Below are 19,925 nucleotides of genomic sequence, written 5' to 3' on the forward strand. Positions count from 1 at the left end.
CGAGTTGAGGTCGGATTTTGGTAAAATTGGTATGGGTAGACTCGTGGTTGAATGGGCTTTCGGATTTTATAACTTTTGTCGGGTTACGAGACGTGGTCCTCACATGCGATTTTTGAGACAATTTCGGGTTTTGGTCTAATTTTGAAGCTTTTCTTGTGGAATTCATTCCATTAGCGTATATTGATGGTATTATACTGATTGTGAATAGATTTGGAGCATTTGGAGGCAGAGTCCAGAGGCAAGAGAATTGCGGGGTAGAGATTTGACCGGTTTGAGGTAAGTAACGATTGTAAATCTAGTCCTGAGGGCATGAAACCCCGGATTTCATATTATTCTATTATTTTGAAGTAACTCACATAGTAGGTGACGGGCGTGTGGGCGTGCACTGTTGGGGATTTGTGACTTGGTCCGCCCCGTATCAATTGTAAAGTTGCATACTTTGTTGAAACCATTTGATACCTATATGTTTTAGAAAGAATTTTGGTAAATTGAGCTGAATGCCATGTTTGGGCCTTGCGCCAATGTTGTTTGGACCCTTAGGGGATGTTTCTTACCATCCTCTCACTGTTTTTATTGAAAATCTATACTCAGTCATGTTTATATTTGTTTATCACATAACTCAGTTTTATGACTCTATTTTGATGCATATAAATGTTTTGGGCCGAATGCCCTATTTTACTGAAATGCCCGACGGCCTGATTTGTGAGGATGAGTATGGATCGGGGCTGCCCCCTGCGGCATACTTTATGACTGAGTGAGGCCGAGGACCTGATTTGTGAGGATGAATGTGGATCGGGGCTGCCCGCCTGCAGCATACTTTATTATTATCGCACGTGAGTTTTCCATGCAGATTATAGCGCTTGGGCTGAAGGAGCCCCTCCGGAGTCTGTACACACCCCAAGTGAGCGCAGGTACCTACTGAGTACCAAGTGCTGAGTGACTGGGAGGCAAGAGTGATTGTGAGGTATGCCCGAGTGGCAAGAGTGATTGTGAGGTATGCCCGAGTGGCAAGAGAGATTGTGAGGTATGCCCGAGTGGCATGAGTGACCGTGAGGTTTGCCCGAGGGGCTGTATGTGAGTGATGTTTTACCCGAGGGGTTGTTTATGATTTCATCATTTTGCTCACCTTTGCATTGAGCCTTTGTTTGAAAAACTGTTGGAAAGATGTCTTTAAATGATTTTTACTGAATCTGGGTTTAAACGAGATATTTGATTCAAATCCTGATTTTTAAAAGCATGTGGTATTTTCTCAGATTTCCTGATATGAACGTTATATGTTTATTGCTCGTCACTATTGCTCAGTCTTTATTTATTGTTGTTACTTACTGAGTTGGCGTACTCACGTTACTCCCTGCACCTTGTGTGCAGATTCAGGTGTAGCTGGACACGGTAGCGATAATTGAGTGTTCTAGTTGCAGATTTTCTTGGAGATAGCAAGGTAGCTGTTTGGCGATCGCAGCCCCTGCTCTTCTCCCTCTTATCTCCCTCTAGTAGTATTTAGCTATTTTCGAGGTTGAGTTAGCCTTGATATTGTTAGACAGATTACAGTAGATGCTCATGACTAGTGACACCCCGATGTCGGGCTTTTCTTTTCTCCACTTCTGTTTTTATTTGATTTGAACTCTTTAAATGGAGGTTTTATGTTAAATAACCTTAAAATTATCTTTAAAATGAAAATATCGCTTTGTTTTGGAAATGAGTCGGCTTTCCTAGTTCCACGATAGGCACCATCACGACAGGGGTTAGTTTTGGGTCGTGACAGATTGGTATCAGAGCCTAGGTTACATAGGTCTCACGAGTCATGAGCGGGTTTAGTAGAGTCCTGCGGATCGGTATGGAGACGTTTGTACTTATCTTCAGGAGGCTGCATAACCTTTAGGAAACTCCACATTCTTGAATTCTTGTCGTGCGAATCTGTTGATTCTAATAACTAAACATCTATTGTTTCATTCTCTCACAGATGGTGAGTACTTGTGCTACCGGTCAAGAGGGCCAGCTACCAGTACCACCAGCTAGGGCCGCGAGAGGCCGAGGCCGCGGTAGAGACCGTGATAGGGGCAGAGGTGCAGCCCATACAAAAGTTGGGGCAGTACCTACAGATCCACCGGTTGTCCCAGATCAGGACCAAGTTCCAGTTGTTGATGCACCAGTTCAAGCACCACCTGTGCCTATTGTGATTCCAGGCCTTCAGGAGGCCCTAGCTCAAATTCTAACAGTGTGTACTGGCCTTGCTCGGGCGGTCTCTATTTCGACGGTCGCAACCACTTCTCAGGCCAGGGGAGGCACTCAGACTCCCGTCGCTCGCACACCCGAGCAGGTTATTCAGGGACTTCAGACACCAGAGGCACTACCAACCCATCCGGTTGCTGTTGCTCAGGATTATGTGTTTCCTGCTATGCCTGAGGATGATCAGTGTAGGTTGGAGAGGTTTGGGAGACTTCAGCCACCACCTTTCAGTGGCACAGAGAGAGAGAACGCTCGGGACTTTTTGGACAGGTGTCAGAGGATACTCCGTACTGCTGGTATTTTGGAGACTTGTGGGGTCCGTTCACTACCTTTCAGTTTTTTAGGGTTGCACTCAGATGGTGGGAGACTTACGAGAGGCGTAGGCCTGTTTGCGCAGCACCCCTTACTTGGAAGCAGTTCTCCGTGGTCTTTTGGGAGAAGTTCATGCCTCGATCCCGCAGAGAGGAGCTGCGTAGACAATTTGAGCGGCTACGCGAGGGTGATATGTCTGTGACGTAGTATTAGATGCGGTTCTCCGAGTTGGCCCGTCATGCTATCTGGTTGGTTCCCACAGACAGAGAGAGGATCGTGAGGTTTATTGATGGCCTCACTTATCAGCTACAATTGCTCATGACCAGGGAGCGGGTTTCGGGTGCTAACCTTTGATGAGGTTGTCGATATTGCTCGGCAGATTGAGATGGTTCGCGGTTAGGAGAGGGTTGAGCGGGAGGCCAAGAGGCCTCGTGGTTAGGGTGGATTCAGCGGTGTTCCTTTTGGGGGTCAGTTCCATCTTGGTAGAGGTCGTCATTTCAGACAGCCTCCTCTATGTTATATTGTGGTTATGTGAAATGGGACATATAATCCCTAAGTTGGAGGCTTAAGTTGAAAGGGTTGTGACTTTTGTGTAGACGACTCCGGAATGGAGTTTTGACGGTTTCAATAGCTCCATACGGTTTCTACCAGTCATCCTGGTGCTAGGGGTTCCCTTCAGTTTCCGCCGCCAGCACTAGGAAGTTGTTTTGAGTGTGGGGAGCTTGGGCATATGTGGAGGCAGTGTCCTCGTCATCATGGAGGTCTATCTCATCAGAGGAGTCAGCCTCTGACTACAGCCCCAACTACCTCACCATTCGCCCAGTCAGCTCGGGGTGGAGGTCAGTCAGCTAGGGGTCGCCCTAGAGGGGGAGGCAAATCAGGGGGTGGTCAGGCCCGTTTCTATGCTCTCCTTGCCAAGACCAGATGCTATTGCTTCAGATGCTGTGATTACAGGTATTGTCTTAGTTTACCATAGAGACGCCTCAGTATTATTTGACCCTGGTTCCACATATTCATATGTTTCTTCATATTTCGCCCATTTTCTGGATATGCCCCGTGAGTCCTTAGTTTCATCTGTACATGTATCTACTCCTGTGGGCGATACTATTATTGTGGACCGCATATATCGGTCATGTGTGGTGACTATTAGGGGTCTGAAGACCCGAGTAGATCTATTATTGCTCAGTTTAGTTGACTTTGATGTGATATTGGGTATGGATTAGTTATCTCCATGTCATGTTGTTCTAGATTGTCACGCTAAGACGGTGACGTTGGCTATGCTGGGAATTCCGAGGGTTGAGTGGAGTGGTCCTATAGATTATGTACCAAGTAGGGTGATTTCATATTTGAAGGCTCAGCGCATGGTTGAGAAGGGTTGCCTATCTTATTTGGCTTTTGTGAGGGATGTTAGTGCAGAGACTCCTGTAATTTATTCTGTTCCGGTGGTACGTGATTTTCCGGATGTGTTTTTTGCAGACCTACCGGGCATGCTGCCTGATAGGGATATTGACTTTGGTATTGATTTGGTACCGGGCACTCAGCCCATTTCTATTCCACCGTATCGTATGGCACCGGCGGAGTTGAAGGAATTAAAAGAACAGCTTCAGGAACTCCTTGATAAGGGATTTATTCGGCCTAGTGTGTCACCTTGGGGTGCACCAATTCTATTTGTGAAAAAGAAGGATGGTTCCATGAGAATGTGTATTGATTATAGGCAGTTGAACAAGGTCACAGTCAAGAACAAGTATCCTTTGCCTCGTATTGATGATTTATTCGACCAGCTTCAGGGAGCGAGGGTGTTCTCCAAGATTGATTTGAGGTCCGGTTATCACCAGCTGAAGATTCGGGATTCAGATATTCTTAAGACAGCTTTCAGAACCTGATATGGCCATTATGAGTTCTTGGTGATATCTTTTGGGCTGACCAATGCCCCAGCAGCGTTCATGCATCTGATGAACAGTGTATTCTATCCCTATTTGGACTCATTCGTCGTTGTATTCATTGACGACATCCTGGTGTACTCTCGTAGCCAGGAAGAGCACGCTCAGCATTTAAGGGTTGTATTGCACCGATTGAGGGAGGGGAAGCTTTATGCAAAGTTCTCTAAATGTGAGTTTTGGCTTAGTTCAGTAGCATTCTTGGGGCACGTGGTGTCCAGTGAGGGTATTCAGGTGGATCTGAAGAAGATAGAGGCGGTGCAGAGTTGGCCCAGACCGTCCTCAGCCACGGAGATTATGAGCTTTCTTGGTTTGGCGGGTTACTACCGTCGCTTTGTGGAAGGATTTTCATCTATTGCATCGCCCTTGACCAAATTGACCCAAAAGGGTGCTCCATTCAGGTGGTCGGATTAATGTGAGGAGAGCTTTCAGAAGCTCAATACTGCTTTGACCACAGCTCCAGTGTTAGTTTTGCCATCAGCTTCAGGTTCTTACACCGTGTATTGTGATGCCTCGAGGATAGGCATTGGTTATGTTTTGATGTAGGAGGCTAGGGTGATTGCCTATGCCTCGCGCCAGTTGAAGACTCATGAGAAGAACTATCATATCCATGATCTTGAGTTAGCAGCCATTGTTCACGCCTTGAAGATTTGGCGTCATTATTTGTATGGGGTTCATTGTGAGATCTATACTGATCACCGAAGTCAACAGTATCTGTTAAAGCAGAAGGATCTTAATTTGCGTCAGCGGAGATGGTTGGAGCTTCTTAAGGACTATGATATCACTCTCTTGTACCATCCGGGGAAGTCCAATGTGGTGGCTGATGCTTTGAGTCACCAAGCAGAGAGTTTGGGGAGTTTAGCATATCTTCCAGCAGCAGAGAGACCTTTGGCATTAGATGTTCATACCTTGGCAGGCCAGCTTGTCAGATTGGATATTTCGGAGCCTAGTCGGGTATTGGCTTGTGTGGTCTCCAGGTCTTCTCTTTATGACCGTATCAAGGAGCGTCAGTATGATGACCCTCACTTGCTCGTTCTTCAGGACAGGGTTCGGAGAGGTGATGCTAGGTATGTGACTATTGGTGAAGACGGGGTGTTGAGAATGCAGGGCCAGATATGTGTGCCTAATGTAGATGGGCTTCGAGAGCTGATTCTTGAAGAGGCCCACAACTCGCGGTATTCCATCCATCCGGGTGCCGCAAAGATGTACCAGGATTTAAGGCAGCACTATTGGTGGAGGCGGATGAAGAAGGATATAGTTGGGTTTGTGGCTCGGTGTCTAAACTGTCAACAGGTTAAGTATGAGCATCAGAGACCGGGTGGCTTACTTCAGAGGTTAGAGATCCCAGAGTGGAAGTGGGAGTGGATCACTATGGACTTTGTAGTTGGGCTCCCACGAACTTTGAGGAAGTTCGACGCTATTTGGGTTATTGTGGATCTGTTGACCAAGTCTGCGCACTTTATTCCATTTGGTACTACTTACTCTTCAGAGCGGTTGGCTGAAATTTACATCCGAGAGATCGTTCGCCTGTATGGTGTCCCAGTTTCCATCATTTCAGATAGGGGTACTCAGTTCACATCGCAGTTTTGGAGGGCCGTGCAGCGAGAGTTGGGTACTCAGGTTGAGTTAAGCACAACTTTTCACCCTCAAACGGATGGGCAGTCCGAGCACACTATTCAGATATTGGAGGACATGTTGCGTGCTTATGTCATTGACTTTAGGGGTTCATGGGACCAGTTTCTGTCACTCGCTGAGTTTGCATATAACAAAAGTTATCAGTCGAGTATTCAGATGGCTCAGTACGAGGCTTTATATGGGAGGAGGTGTAGATCTCCGGTTGGATGGTTTGAGCAGGGTGAGGCTAGGCTCGTAGGTACAGACTTGGTCCAGGACGCATTAGATAAGGTGAAATTGATTCAGGAGCGGCTTCGCACGACGCAGTCTAGGCATAAGAGCTACGCGGATAGGAAGGTCCATGATGTGTCTTTTATGGTTGGGAGAAGGTTTTGCTGAAGGTATCACCCATGAAGGGTGTTATGAGGTTTGGAAAGAGGGGCAAGTTGAGCCCCCGGTTCATTGGGCCTTTTGAGGTGCTTCAGAGGATAGGAGATGTGGCTTATAAGCTTGTCTTGCCACCCAGCTTGTCAAGTGTGCATCCAGTGTTTCATGTTTCCATGCTCCGGAAGTATATTGGAGATCCGTCCCGTGTTTTGGATTTCAGCACGGTTCAGTTAGATGGTGATATGACTTATGATGTGGAGTCGGTGGCTATTTTGGATCGGCAGGTTCGAAGGTTGAGGTCAAAGGATATAGCTTCAGTGAAGGTGCAATGGAGAGGTCAGCCTGTGGAGAAGGCCACCTGGGAGACCGAGCGAGAGATGCAGAGAAGATATCCACTCCTATTCGAGACTCCAGGTATGTTTCTAGACCTGTTCGAGGACGAACAAATGTTTAAGAGGGGGAGGATGTAATGACCCGGTCGGTCGTTTTGAGAGTTATAACCCTGTTTTCCCCATTCCTACTTCTTTTTGTGTTATTCAGCTATATTATGTTATATTGGTTTAGTTGGTTCGAGTCCGAAAGGAACTTAGAGTGAAATGAGACACTTAGTCTCACAATTGAAAATTTTAAGTTAGAAAAGTGGACCGGATATGGACCTATATGTAAACGACCTCGGATTTGAATTTTGATGATTCTAATAGCTTTGTATGGTGATTTTGGGCTTAGAAGCGTGTCCGGAATATTATTTGGAAGTCCGTAGAGGAATTAGGCTTGAAATGCCGAAAGTTTTATTTTTGAGAAGTTTGACGGGGGGGGTGACTTTTTGAAATCGGGGTCGGAATCCGATTCTGAAAATTGGAATACCTCTATTATGTCATTTAGGACTTGTGTGCAAAATTTGAGGTCAATCAGACGTGATTTGATAGGTTCCGGAGTTGTTTGTAGAAATTAGAAATTTCAAAGTTCATTAGGCTTGAATTTGGGTGTAATTCATGGTTTTAGCATTGTTTGAGGTGATTTGAGGATTTGACTAAGTTCGTATGATGTTTTAGGACTTGTTGGTATATTTGGTTGAGGTCCCGAGGGCCTCGGGTGAGTTTCGGATGGTTAACGGATCAAAAATTGAACTAGAACAGCTGCTGCAATTTCCTTCTGTTGGAAATTGCTTCTGCCCAGAAATCGAAGCCCAGATCGAGCTCAGGGTCGAGGGCCACGATCAAAGCCCAGATCGAGCTCAGGGTCAAGGGGCACGATCGAAGCCATGATTGACCCAGAGTCGAGGGCCACGATCGAAGGCATGATCGAGCTCAGGGTCGAGGGCCACGATCGAAGCTATGATCGAGCCCAGGATTGAGAACCAGGATCGAGGGGCAGGACCGAGGACCAGGATCGAGGACCTCGATCGAAGGCCAAGATCGAGGCAGAACCGAGGATGTCTGGGCAAAATTATAAAAACAGTTCGTCCCATTTACCATTTTTGACAAATTGGAGCTTGGGGAGAGGCGATTTTTGATATATTTTCGAGGAAAACTTGAGGTAAGTCCCTTGTGATCATTTCTACTCCATAATATTGAATTATCATCGAATAATACGACTAGATTACATGATTTTGAGGTGTAAATCAGAGATTGAAACTTAGCAAATTTGGAAATAAGATTTGTAGATTTGAGGGTCGAGTTGAGGTCAGATTTTGGTAAAATTGGTATGGGTAGACTCGTGGTTGAATGGGCTTTCAGATTTTATAACTTTTGTTGGGTTACGAGACATGGGGCCCACATGTGATTTTTGAGCCAATTTCGGGTTTTGGTCTAATTTTGAAGCTTTTCTTGTGGAATTCATTCCATTAGCGTATATTGATGGTATTATACTGATTGTGAATAGATTTGGAGCATTGGGAGGCAGAGTCCAGAGGCAAGAGCATTGCGGGGTAGAGATTTGACCGGTTTGAGGTAAGTAACGATTGTAAATCTAGTCCTGAGGGTATGAAATCCCGGATTTTGTATCATTCTATTATTTTAAAGTGACGCACATGCTAGGTGACAGGCGTGTGGGCGTGCACTGTTGGGAATTTGTGACTTGGTCCATCCCGTAGCAACAGTAAAGTTGCATACTTTGTTGAAACCATTTGATATTTATATGTTTTAGAAAGAATTTCTGTAAATTGGGCTGAATGTCATGTTTGGGCCTTGCGCCAATGTTGTTTGGACCCTTAGGAGCTATTTATTACCATCCTCTCACTGTTTTTGATTGAAAATCTATACTCAGTCATGTTTATATTTGTTTACCGCATAACTCAGTTTTATGACTCTATTTTGATGCATATAAATGTTTTGGGCCGAATGCCCTATTTTACTGAAATGACCGAGGGCCTGATTTGTGAGGATGAGTGTGGATCGGGGCTGCCCGCCTGCAGCATACTTTATGACTGAGTGAGGCCGAGGACCTACTTTGTGAGGATGAGTGTGGATCGGGGTTGCCTGCCTGCAGCATACTTTATTATTATTGCATGTGAGTTTTTCGTGTAGATTATAGCGCTTGGGTTGAAGGAGCCCCTCCGGAGTCTGTACATACCCCCAGTGAGCACAGGTACCTACTGAGTGCGAGTGCCGAGTGCTGAGTGACTGGGAGGTATGCCCGAGTGGCAAGAGTGATTGTGAGGTATGCCCGAGTGGCACGAGTGACTGTGAGGTTTACCCGAGGGATTGTATATGAGTGATGTTTTACCCGAGGGGCTGTTTATGATTTCAGCATTTTGCTCACCTTTGCATTGAGCCTTTGTTTGAAAAACTGTTGGAAAGATGTCTTTAAATTATTTTTACTGAAACTGGGTTTAAACGAGATGTTTGATTCAAATCCTGATTTTTGAAAACATGTGATATTTTACTGAGATTTTCTGATATGAACGTTATATGCTTTATTGCTCGTCACTACTGCTCAATCTTTATTTATTGTTGTTACTTACTGAGTTGGCGTACTCGCGTAACTCATGTACCTTGTGTGCAGATTCAGGTGTAGTTGGACACGGTAGCGGTTTTTGAGTGTTCTCATTGTAAATTTTCTTGGAGATAGCAAGGTAGCTGTTTGGCGATCGCAGCCCCTGCTCTTCTCCCTCTTATCTTCCTCTAGTAGTATCTAGCTATTTTCCAGGCTGAGTTAGCCTTGATATTGTTAGATAGATTATAGTAGATGCTCATGACTAGTGACACCCGATGTCGGGCTTTTCTTTTCCGTACTTCTGTTTTTCTTTGATTTGAACTCTTTAAATGGAGGTTTTATGTTAAATAACCTTAAAATTATCTTTGAAATAAAAATATCATTTTGTTTGGGAATGATTATGTTTGCCTAGTTCTACGATAGGAGCCATCACGACAGTGGTTAGTTTTGGGTCGTGACAGATTGGTATCAGAGCCTAGGTTACATAGGTCTCACGAGTCATGAGCGGGTTTAGTAGAGTCTTGCGAATCGGTATGGAGACGTCTGTACTTATCTTCAGGAGGCTGCAGAACCTTTAGGAAACTCCGCATTCTTGAATTCTTGTCGTGCGAATCTGTTGATTCTAGTAACTAAACATCTGTTGTTTCATTCTCTCACAGATGGTGAGGACTCGTGCTACCGGTCAGGAGGGCCAGCTACCAGTACCACCAGCCAGGGCCGCGAGAGGCCGAGGCAGCAGTAAAGGTCGTGGTAGGGGCAGAGGTGCAGCCCGTACAATAGTTGGGGCAGTACCTATAGATCCACCAGTTGTCCCAGATCAGGACCAAGTTCCAGTTGTTGATGCACCAGTTCAAGCACCATCTGTGCCTATTGTTATTCCAGGCCTTCAGGAGGCCCTAGCTCAGATTCTGACAGCGTGTACTGGCCTTGCTCGGGCGGTCTCTATTTCGACGGTCGCAACCACTTCTCAGGCTAGGGGAGGCACTCAGACTCCCGTCGCTCGCACACCCGAGTAGGTTATTCAGGGACTTGAGACACCAGAGGCACTACCAGCCCATCCGGTTGCTGTTGCTCAGGATTATGTGTTTCCTGCTATGCCTGAGGATGATCAGCGTAGGTTGGAGAGGTTTGGGAGACTTCAGCCATCACCTTTCAGTGGCACAGAGAGAGAGAACGCTCAGGACTTTTTGGACAGGTGTCAGAGGATACTCCGTACTGCTGGTATTTTGGAGACTTGTGGGGTCTCGTTCACTACCTTTCAGTTTTTTGGGGCTGCACTCAGATGGTGGGAGACTTACGAGAGGCGTAGGCCTGTTTGCGCAGCACCCCTTACTTGGCAGCAGTTCTCCGTGGTCTTTTTGGAGAAGTTCGTGCCTCGATCCCACAGAGAGGAGTTGCGTAGACAATTTGAGCGGCTATGCCAGGGTGATATGTCTGTGACGTAGTATTAGATGCGGTTCTCCGAGTTGGCCCGTCATGCTATCTGGTTGGTTCCCACGGACAGATAGAGGATCATGAGGTTTATTGATAGCCTCACTTATCAACTACAATTGCTCATGACCAGGGAGCGAGTTTTGGGTGCTACCTTTGATGAGGTTGTCGACATTGCTCGGCAGATTGAGATAGTTCGCGGTTAGGAGAAGGTTGAGCGGGAGGCCAAGAGGTCTCGTGGTCAGGGTGGATTCAGCGGTGTTCCTTTTGGGGGTCAGTTCCATCTTGGTAGAGGTCGTCATTTCAGACAGCCTCCTCTATGTTATATTGTGGTTATGTGAAATGGGACATATAATCCCTAAGTTGGAGGCTTAAGTTGAAAGGGTTGTGACTTTGGTGTAGACGACTCTGGAATGGAGTTTTAACGGTTTCAATAGCTCCATATGATGATTTTGGTCTTAGGAGCGAGTCCGGATGTTGATTTGGAGGTCCGTAGGTCGTTTCAGCTTTAATTGGCGAAAGTTAGAAAGTTGAAGGTTTGGAAGATTGAGAAGTTTGATCGGGAGTTTACTTTATTGATATAGGGGTCAGATTTCGATTTCGAAAGTTGGTGTAGGTATGTCATGTCATTTATGACTTGTGTCCAAAATTTAAGGTCAATCAGAGTTGTTTTGGTATGATTCAGTGTTAGTCTTGGAAGTTGGATGCTTATAGTTTTAATAGGCTTGAATTGGGGTTGCGATTCGTTGAATCGATGTTGTTTGATGTGATTTTTGTCCTTGAGTAGGTATGTTATGTGTTTTGGAACTTGTTGGTATATTCGGACGTGGTCCCGGGTATGATTCGAATTGAATCCGGAACAATATTGGACTTGTGTGATTATTGAAGCATTTCTGTGTCTGGTGCAATCACACCTATGCACTTTGGGCCACAAGTGTGGCACCGCTAAAGTGGCCCTCGAGTCCTAGAAGCGAAATTGGACCTTCCCAATTGGGACTGCAAGTGTGGTCAGTGTTTCGCATAAGCGGACTCGCTGGTGCGAGTGAGGATGCGCAAAAGCGGAAAAGGCTAGCCATGCCTGGGGTAGCAGAATCGGAGGTCCTTTCGCAGGCGTGACAGCACAGATACGCCAGGTTCCGCAGGAGCGCACACGCAGGTGCGCGATTTGGTCAGCAAAAGCGGATCTCCGATCTTAGTGGGAACCGCACCTGCAATGGATTATCCTCAGGTGAGACTGAGAGCCCACATATGCGAAATCGCTGGGCAGAAAAAGAGGTCTTTGATGGTTTATTTTAATTTTTATCTTTAAACCTAGAGAGCTCGGTTGGTGGCGATTTTTCGAGAGATTTTCAAGGAAATCAACCGGGTAAGTGATTCTAACCCGGATTTGACTATATTACATGAATCCATTGTTATTTTTATCATTTAATCAGTGATTTGAGTTGAAAATTTGGGAAAACATTGTGAAAACTTCTTAGACTAAATGTTGGTGATTTTAAAGGAGATTTGAAGTCAGATTTGAGTAATTCTTGTATGGTTGGACTCGTTATCGAATGGGTGTTCGAATTTAGTAATTTTGGTCGGTTCCAAGATGCTAGTTTGAGGTCGACTTTTTGAGTAGACATTTTGTTTCTCTTAAAATATTGCAATTTTATTGTTTGGAATAGCTTTCTATAATTTATATTTATGGTATGAAATTATTTTGGGTAGATTCGAGTCGTCCAAAGTTGGATAATCAAGGTAAAGGCTTACTAGTGGATTGAGTTAGCGTGTTTTGAGTTAAGTGTCTTGTCTAACTTTGTGTCGGAGAATTGTCCCTTATGATTGGTGTTATTTTGTGTTAATTGTGATATGTGGAAGCCGTGTACGCAATATGACGAGTGTGTGCACGGGCTAAATATGGTAATTGTCCAGTTCTAGCTATGTAGATTCCTTTCATGCCTTTAATTGAGTTACTATAATATGTTATATTCATCATCATTTGTCTATCTTCACATGCTTTACTTGTATTACCTCTTGCTAATTGCCTTGACATGCCTAGTTGAAATTATTGTTTTCTCTATTCCTTATTCATTATTTAACCGTTGAGTTCCTTACTTGAAATTGGTATTTCTTGGAATATGTTATTGTTGAAATTGGTATTGAGTTATAAAAGTCGTGATTCACATTGAGGCAAAGTTGTAAAGTTGTGAAATACTATTCTTGTTGAGTTATTCACTTCCGGTTATTATTGTTTAGACTCTTGTGCATATTGTGGTTGAGCCATGGGCTATTTATTATGGAAATACCATTATTGTTGACTTCTTTGGCAAGTTGTAATATTAGGCACTTGAAGTGCGATTTGTAATACGTTGTGGTATTGATACACATGTGGTGGTATAAGGATTGAGGTTGAAATGCATGCGGTAAGATAAGATGGACTTGATACGCACGTTGCTAGTAGGGGAACTACTTGAAGCCACGCGGTGTGATAAGGTGGGTTAAAACGCGGGAAGCTATTTTGGAAAAAATAATTTTCAAAACTAAATGCAAGGCTCCTGCGGTGATATAAGGAAAAATTATGAGTTGTTTTGTGATATGAGATTATGAGGCGGTATCTTGGTAGTGATTCTTATTGATACTTTTCTATTACATCACTTGTGTTTTGGTTGATTTATTTTCTTGGCATATCATTCCTTATTTTCTCTCGTGATGCATTATTTGCCTTAAATCAGTGTAGTTATTCTTGATATATTTCTCCATTATTTCATTTCCATTGTTTATCATTATTACATTGTTATATACTTGTTCAGTTTTTTATTCATTCCAGCATGACCTTGACCTGATCTTGTCACTACTCTACTGAGGTTAGACTTAACACTTACCGGATACCATTGTGGTATACTCATGCTATACTTTTGTACATCTTTTTATGCAGATCCAGGTACCTCTTACCAGCCCAGGCACCGGTGAGTTGAGTTCATATTTGGAGATTTCAAGGTATACCTGCCGGCGTTCGCAGGCCTCGGAGTCACCCTATGTCTACTTCTATATCATTTTCTTTCCCTTTATTAGATACTGATATATAGGGATGTTCAGTGCTTTCTTGTAGACCTTGTGACTTGATATCACCGGATTTTGGGGAGCTGTTTTCTGTTGAGTTGCGGAGTTTCTTTTATGATAGTTGTTGAGTTATTCGAGAGTTCTTTTATTATCTCAGTTATATTCTGCATGTATGTTAGGCTTACTTAGTCTTAGAGACTAGGTGCCATCATGACATCTTACGAAGGAAAATTGTGATCGTGGCATGGAATTTCCTGGCAATGATGTTGATTAAGCAACCTCTTGGTGAGTAATCCACTAGAAATTAAACCAATAACATTTGTGTCGCTGAATTGTGATTTTCAAGGCGCAAGAACTATTGTAAGAAAATAAAATTTTCCGTGGAAAGAGTAGCCACATTTTCTTTAAGATATAATGTGATAAAGCAATTGCTTAGAGATGATTTTTTTTTCCACATATAATGTGTAGTCAAAAGAGGATTTGGCCGATCCTTTGACTTCTAAGTGAAACATCGGGGGAATGAAACTTTTGCCAATTTGAGAAATATCAACAATGATGATAACCCAACCTATGTGATTGGAGATCCCGTGAAGTAGGTTCTTATGGGTAACAATATGTCACGACCCAAAAATCTAACCTCTCGCGATGGCGCCTACCATGGAACTAGGTAAGCCGACAACACAATTACTTCCAGCAACTTCAAATTTAAGATGAGCTAAAACAAGTTTAATAATTTAAGCTTTAATAAACTGGATAAGATCAAAACTAAATGCGAAAAAATTCCAAAACCTGGGTGTCACCGAGTACATGAGCATCTATATATAACAACATAATCTGGTACACTATATGGAAAGTAAGACTAAATACATAAGACCGAAAGATAGGGAAAGGAGGATCAAGGTCTCCGGACGCCAAGCAGCTACCTTGATGATCTCCGAACAGGTAGACTCCGTGATCAACAACCGGCATGCCCGAAAATGCATGAATCTGCACACGAGGTGCAGGGTGTAGTGTGAGTACAACCAACTCAATAAGTATTGCAAATAAACAAGGCAAGGTAAGAGAAGCTTAATTTGTTGAGGTCACTAGTCAAAACAGTACAATTCTATCATTTTTTATTAACATAGTATAAGATTTAAAGCTAGCTCATAAAGCTTCAGGATACGAATATCCGTGTATGCATGTGCATTGGTTCTCAAATACCTTGCTCAACGGTATTATGGCATGTAGCGGAAAAACAAGTAAATCAGATAAATGATCAAGAAAATACAAATTTTATATACTGTAAGGACAACTCACGTGTTGCACGGACAACTCACGTGTTAACAATAGAATCTGCACGGACAATTAATGTGTCAATAATATCAATATATGGATCCGCACGGACAACTCACGTACCAATAATATCAATATATGGATCCACACGGATAACTTACGTGTTGTACGGACAACTCACGTGCCAATAACATAATCTGCCCGGCATACTCGCAGGCCCCAGTCAAAAATATCATACAAAAGCAATAAAATAAGTGTACATGTATATAATGAACGAAATAAGATTCTCCTATCCCTGTACTGGTGTAAATAACATGCTAAAGTGTAGGCACATGCAAAGTGTGTAATCGTAGCTAAATCCGAAAATTTCATCAATGAAAAGCATTTATCAAGTTCGTTCAGAGATTAAACCTCTAAATAGACTCGTCATGGCTCAATTAAGTCACATAAACTGTTACCACATGTTAGATATCGAAGCTTAACAGTCATTTCTGGGCTTATAGGAGCCCGAGCACAACCCATACATGAATATACAACCCTGGTGCCCGCATATGGGATCATCCCCACACATGTGCGCACCCAAAATCATGTGGCTATCACAATAATTCAGGCAACTTATGCCTCAACCGAGTTTAAATACGATACTTACCTCAAGCAACTCGAATCACTCTGCTAGCAAGCCCTTGCCTCGCGAATCGCCCTCTGAATGCCTCAAATCTATCCATAAATAGTTCGATACAATCAACACGAGCTAAAGGAATCAATTCCATAAGAAAATATCAAGTTCATAATCAAAAGTCAAAAAGTCACTCTAAAGCCGGTCTCTTGGGCCCACGTCTCGAAATACGATAAAAGTCACAAAATCCGGAAGCCCATTCAATCACGAGTCCAACCATATCAAATTTACCAAAATCTAACACCAAATCTACCCCCAAATTCCCAATTTAAACTCTCCAAATCCATTGCCTCAACTCCCAAAATTACACCTTAAAATCATACAATCAAAGCGAGAAAACCAATAGAGAAACATAATTATTGAATAAATCTAATGACAAGTGACTTACCTCAAGAAACCCATAAAAAATCCTCTCAAAAATCGCCAAATCCCGAGCTTGAAATGTTTAAAATGAAGAAAATCTCGGAAACCCTCGAATTTAAACACTACCCAGGCATTTTTCGTACCTACAGAGCCTAGGCTCGCACCTGCGCTTCCGCTTTTGCGGAGAAAAACTCGCTTCTGCGAAACTCACTTAACAACCGATGAAGCGCACCTGTAGTCCCAGCTTCGCACCTACGGGACCGCATCTGCGAACTATTCCTCGCTTTTGTGACTCCCATGCTGCTCGTCCAAATCCGCTTATGTGGTCGACCTCGCGCAAATGCGCATCCGCATCTGTGAAAACATTTTCGCACCTGCGACCACCAGTGACCTTACTCCTCTTCGCAGCTGCACAAGCTTAGCCACTTCTGCGGCTCCGTACCTGTGGCCAATCCTATCGCAGGTGCGATGACACCAGATCTGCAGCACCTCAGCATAACACTTAAGCCAAATTCGATCCGTTAAGCATACAAACTCCACCTGAGGCCCCCGGGACTTCAACCAAACATACCAACAAGTCCTAAAACACGATACAAACTTAGTCGAACCCTCAAATCACATGAAACAACATCAAAAACACAAAAAAATGCCCCAATTCGAGCCTATTGAAAACTAAGGAATCCCAACTTCTACAAACGATGCCTAAACCTATCAAATCACGTCCGATTGACATCAAATTTTGCACACCAGTCACAAATGATACCACAGACCTACTCCAACTCCCGGAACCCCAATCCGAGCCCCGTATCCATAAAGTCCACTCTTAGCCAAACTTTCAAATTTTTAACTTTCACCATTTCAAGCCTAATTACACTACGGACCTCCAAATCACAATCCGAACATACTCTTAAGTCCAAAATTACCCGACGGAGCTAACGGAACCATCAAAATTCTATTTCGGACCCATAAGTCAATATCCGGTCAACCATTTCAATTTAAGTTTTCAACCTTGAGACTAAGTGTCTCAACTCATTCTGAAACCTCTGTGGATCCGAACCAATTACCCCCGCAAGTCATATAACAACTGTAAAGCACAAAATGAGCAGTAAATGGGAAAACGGGGCTACAACTCTCAAAATAACGGGCTGAATCATTACATAATAAGTCATTAGTTGATCAAATATGCACTATTAAATTATATCCCTTCATATGGTGTGTGTATATGGTGCAAGACTGCAAGGAATGTGAGGTTGAGTTATTAACATTTTAATCATATAATACATAGCCTTTTGTAGGTGATGTATTATGCTACAGAATACACTTGATGGATGGACCTATATGAGTGTGGAGTGGGGCCGCTCATATGAAATTTATGGCAAAATAAATTCTAGAGCACTCATGAAAACCAGGCGCGCGCATAGCCTATTAGCGCAAAACCGCGGTAATAACATAATTACGAGGGTGTTATATGATTAATAAGATCTCTAGCTTACAACAATAATTTTTGGTTCATAGAAGTTTCTAACTTCGCCAATTATTCTGTAAGTTAAATCTTATTTTATTTATACATGGTTCATAGTCAATAAGACACCAGATGAATTTCACTATACTCGAAATCCAGTAAATTATACACTCTCTCTCTTTATTTATTATTATTATTATTATTATTATTATTATTATTATTATTATTATTATTATTATTATTATTATTATTATTATTATTATTGTTATTATTTTAATATCCCTTTTTGAGATATGTGTGGGATTGTTGGGAAAATTAGTGGTATTTCAAAAGGGAATGTGCATTATTTTGATTTGGAAAAACTTTTCTTTTTTGAGGTATTATTTTTATATTTATTTATTATTCAGTAATTATTTTATATTTAATAGAGCCAAACTAGTCGTTATCTAGCAGTTAATTAGCCATTTGAGCAACACCTATATAAACATGGTCATTGGAGAACTAAAGACACACTTCCTAAAATAATTTTCTGAATCTTCTTTTTCTTCCTCCTATATGCTGAGTATCTTTCTTGAATTTTCTGCTAGTTCTCTTCCCAGTTTATAACTGGAAGGCCATGTTGAATCCCGGGGGATACGACTAATTTTATTTTTTACTGTGTGGGCAAAATATTTTTAAGGACAATGTCCTTGACACGCCTCGAACTTTGCTAATTTTAATTCTCCATAATCAAAAATTTCCGACACTTCATTTGTTGCAAAATTTGGTTTTTCAACAAATTATTTTATTTTTTGGCAAATGTTGAAGTATTGCAATTGAGTAGGTTATTTTGTTGTTGCAAAGATTGAATAGTTTTTCTTGGCAAACTTTGAATATTAAATGGGACCTTAAATTAATAGGGGTCAAGGTCGGCTAATAAAACGATGGGATATAAGCTTCGTCATAAATAGTACAAATCACCAGCTAAGGCTCCTAAACTATCGACGTATGATAAAGGAGGTAGGGGTGCATAGACATTTAAAAAGTTTGTCCAAAAATAGCTACCATTGAAAGAGTTTGTAATTAGAGGTGGAGCCAAGATTTAAAGTTTACGAGTTCTGAATTTGTAAAAGAACCCATAACTCGTCTTATTTACTGGGTTCACAATTAAATATTTACATATTTAATGAGCTTCCTAGTACAATATTTAAGTAAAAGTGAGTAGGTTCGGCCGAATCCATATCTTATATGCTAGCTCCGCCGCAGTTTGTAATAAGCTCATTGATCAAAAGCTCATATCTGATGTTTTGTTAAAGAATAATTATAGCAATAAATTATTATTTTGCGTGCAAAAGTATTCTTCAGCTTCCAAAAAATATTTCACTTGGTTCTTTCTTATTTTATGCAAACCAACACAAGAGAGCAAGATCTGTTATTTTTAACTTGTGTTATTTTTTATGTTTTAAGGGTACAAATATGAGAAATATTTGTGAGAACATAAATAAAGCATTATTAACTATTAAGTACTCCTTAAAATTCCACAATTGAGCTGGATTTGTCCTATTTGACACATGGACTAAAATCTAACTACAGAAAAATAAAACCACTGAGTTATATGCCAAACAACAGTCAATGTCAGTTCCTACTCACTGGACCTTAGGTCCCCACACCCCTCTCTCCAGCTCAAAAAACTTATAAGTTGTATTTATCGTTATTTGGAGTTTTGGAGTAACAATAAAATTATTTTTTTGTAACCTAAAGTTTCTGGTTCGAGTCATTTACGCAGTCACTAATGCTTTGTTAAGATAAGCTACCTATATTACACTATTTCGGGTGCGGCCCTTTCCCAATTTCTACGTGAATATATAATACTTCGCGCACTAAGCTGTCATTTTCCGAGGCTATATATGTATTGGAGCATGGGACACTTGCACCCCATGTTCCTATTTATACCATATATAATAATTTTATATTTATTGAAATATGCTTAAATATAAATGTGTGGGTCCAAACTTAAAAAGTTCTATGATGCAATAATTATTCAGTGCACATTTACATGTGAAGTTAGATATTCAATTCTCAGTTTGTAGGCATGTCTTGTGTCCCTTCTTGTGTTTTAATTAAGTATTTTCCCCCCAAATCTAATACATTGAAATCCTTGATATCCTATTTTCCATCACAAAAATTTATATAATTAAAATTAATAACAGTGGATGATGTAGCATGGTTCAATGATTCCATTTTTTTGATAAGAAGTATAGATATATATGTTACAAATCACTAAAAT

This window comes from Nicotiana tomentosiformis, chromosome 1 (assembly GCF_000390325.3).
Source record: "Nicotiana tomentosiformis chromosome 1, ASM39032v3, whole genome shotgun sequence".
Classification (NCBI taxonomy): Eukaryota; Viridiplantae; Streptophyta; class Magnoliopsida; order Solanales; family Solanaceae; genus Nicotiana; species Nicotiana tomentosiformis.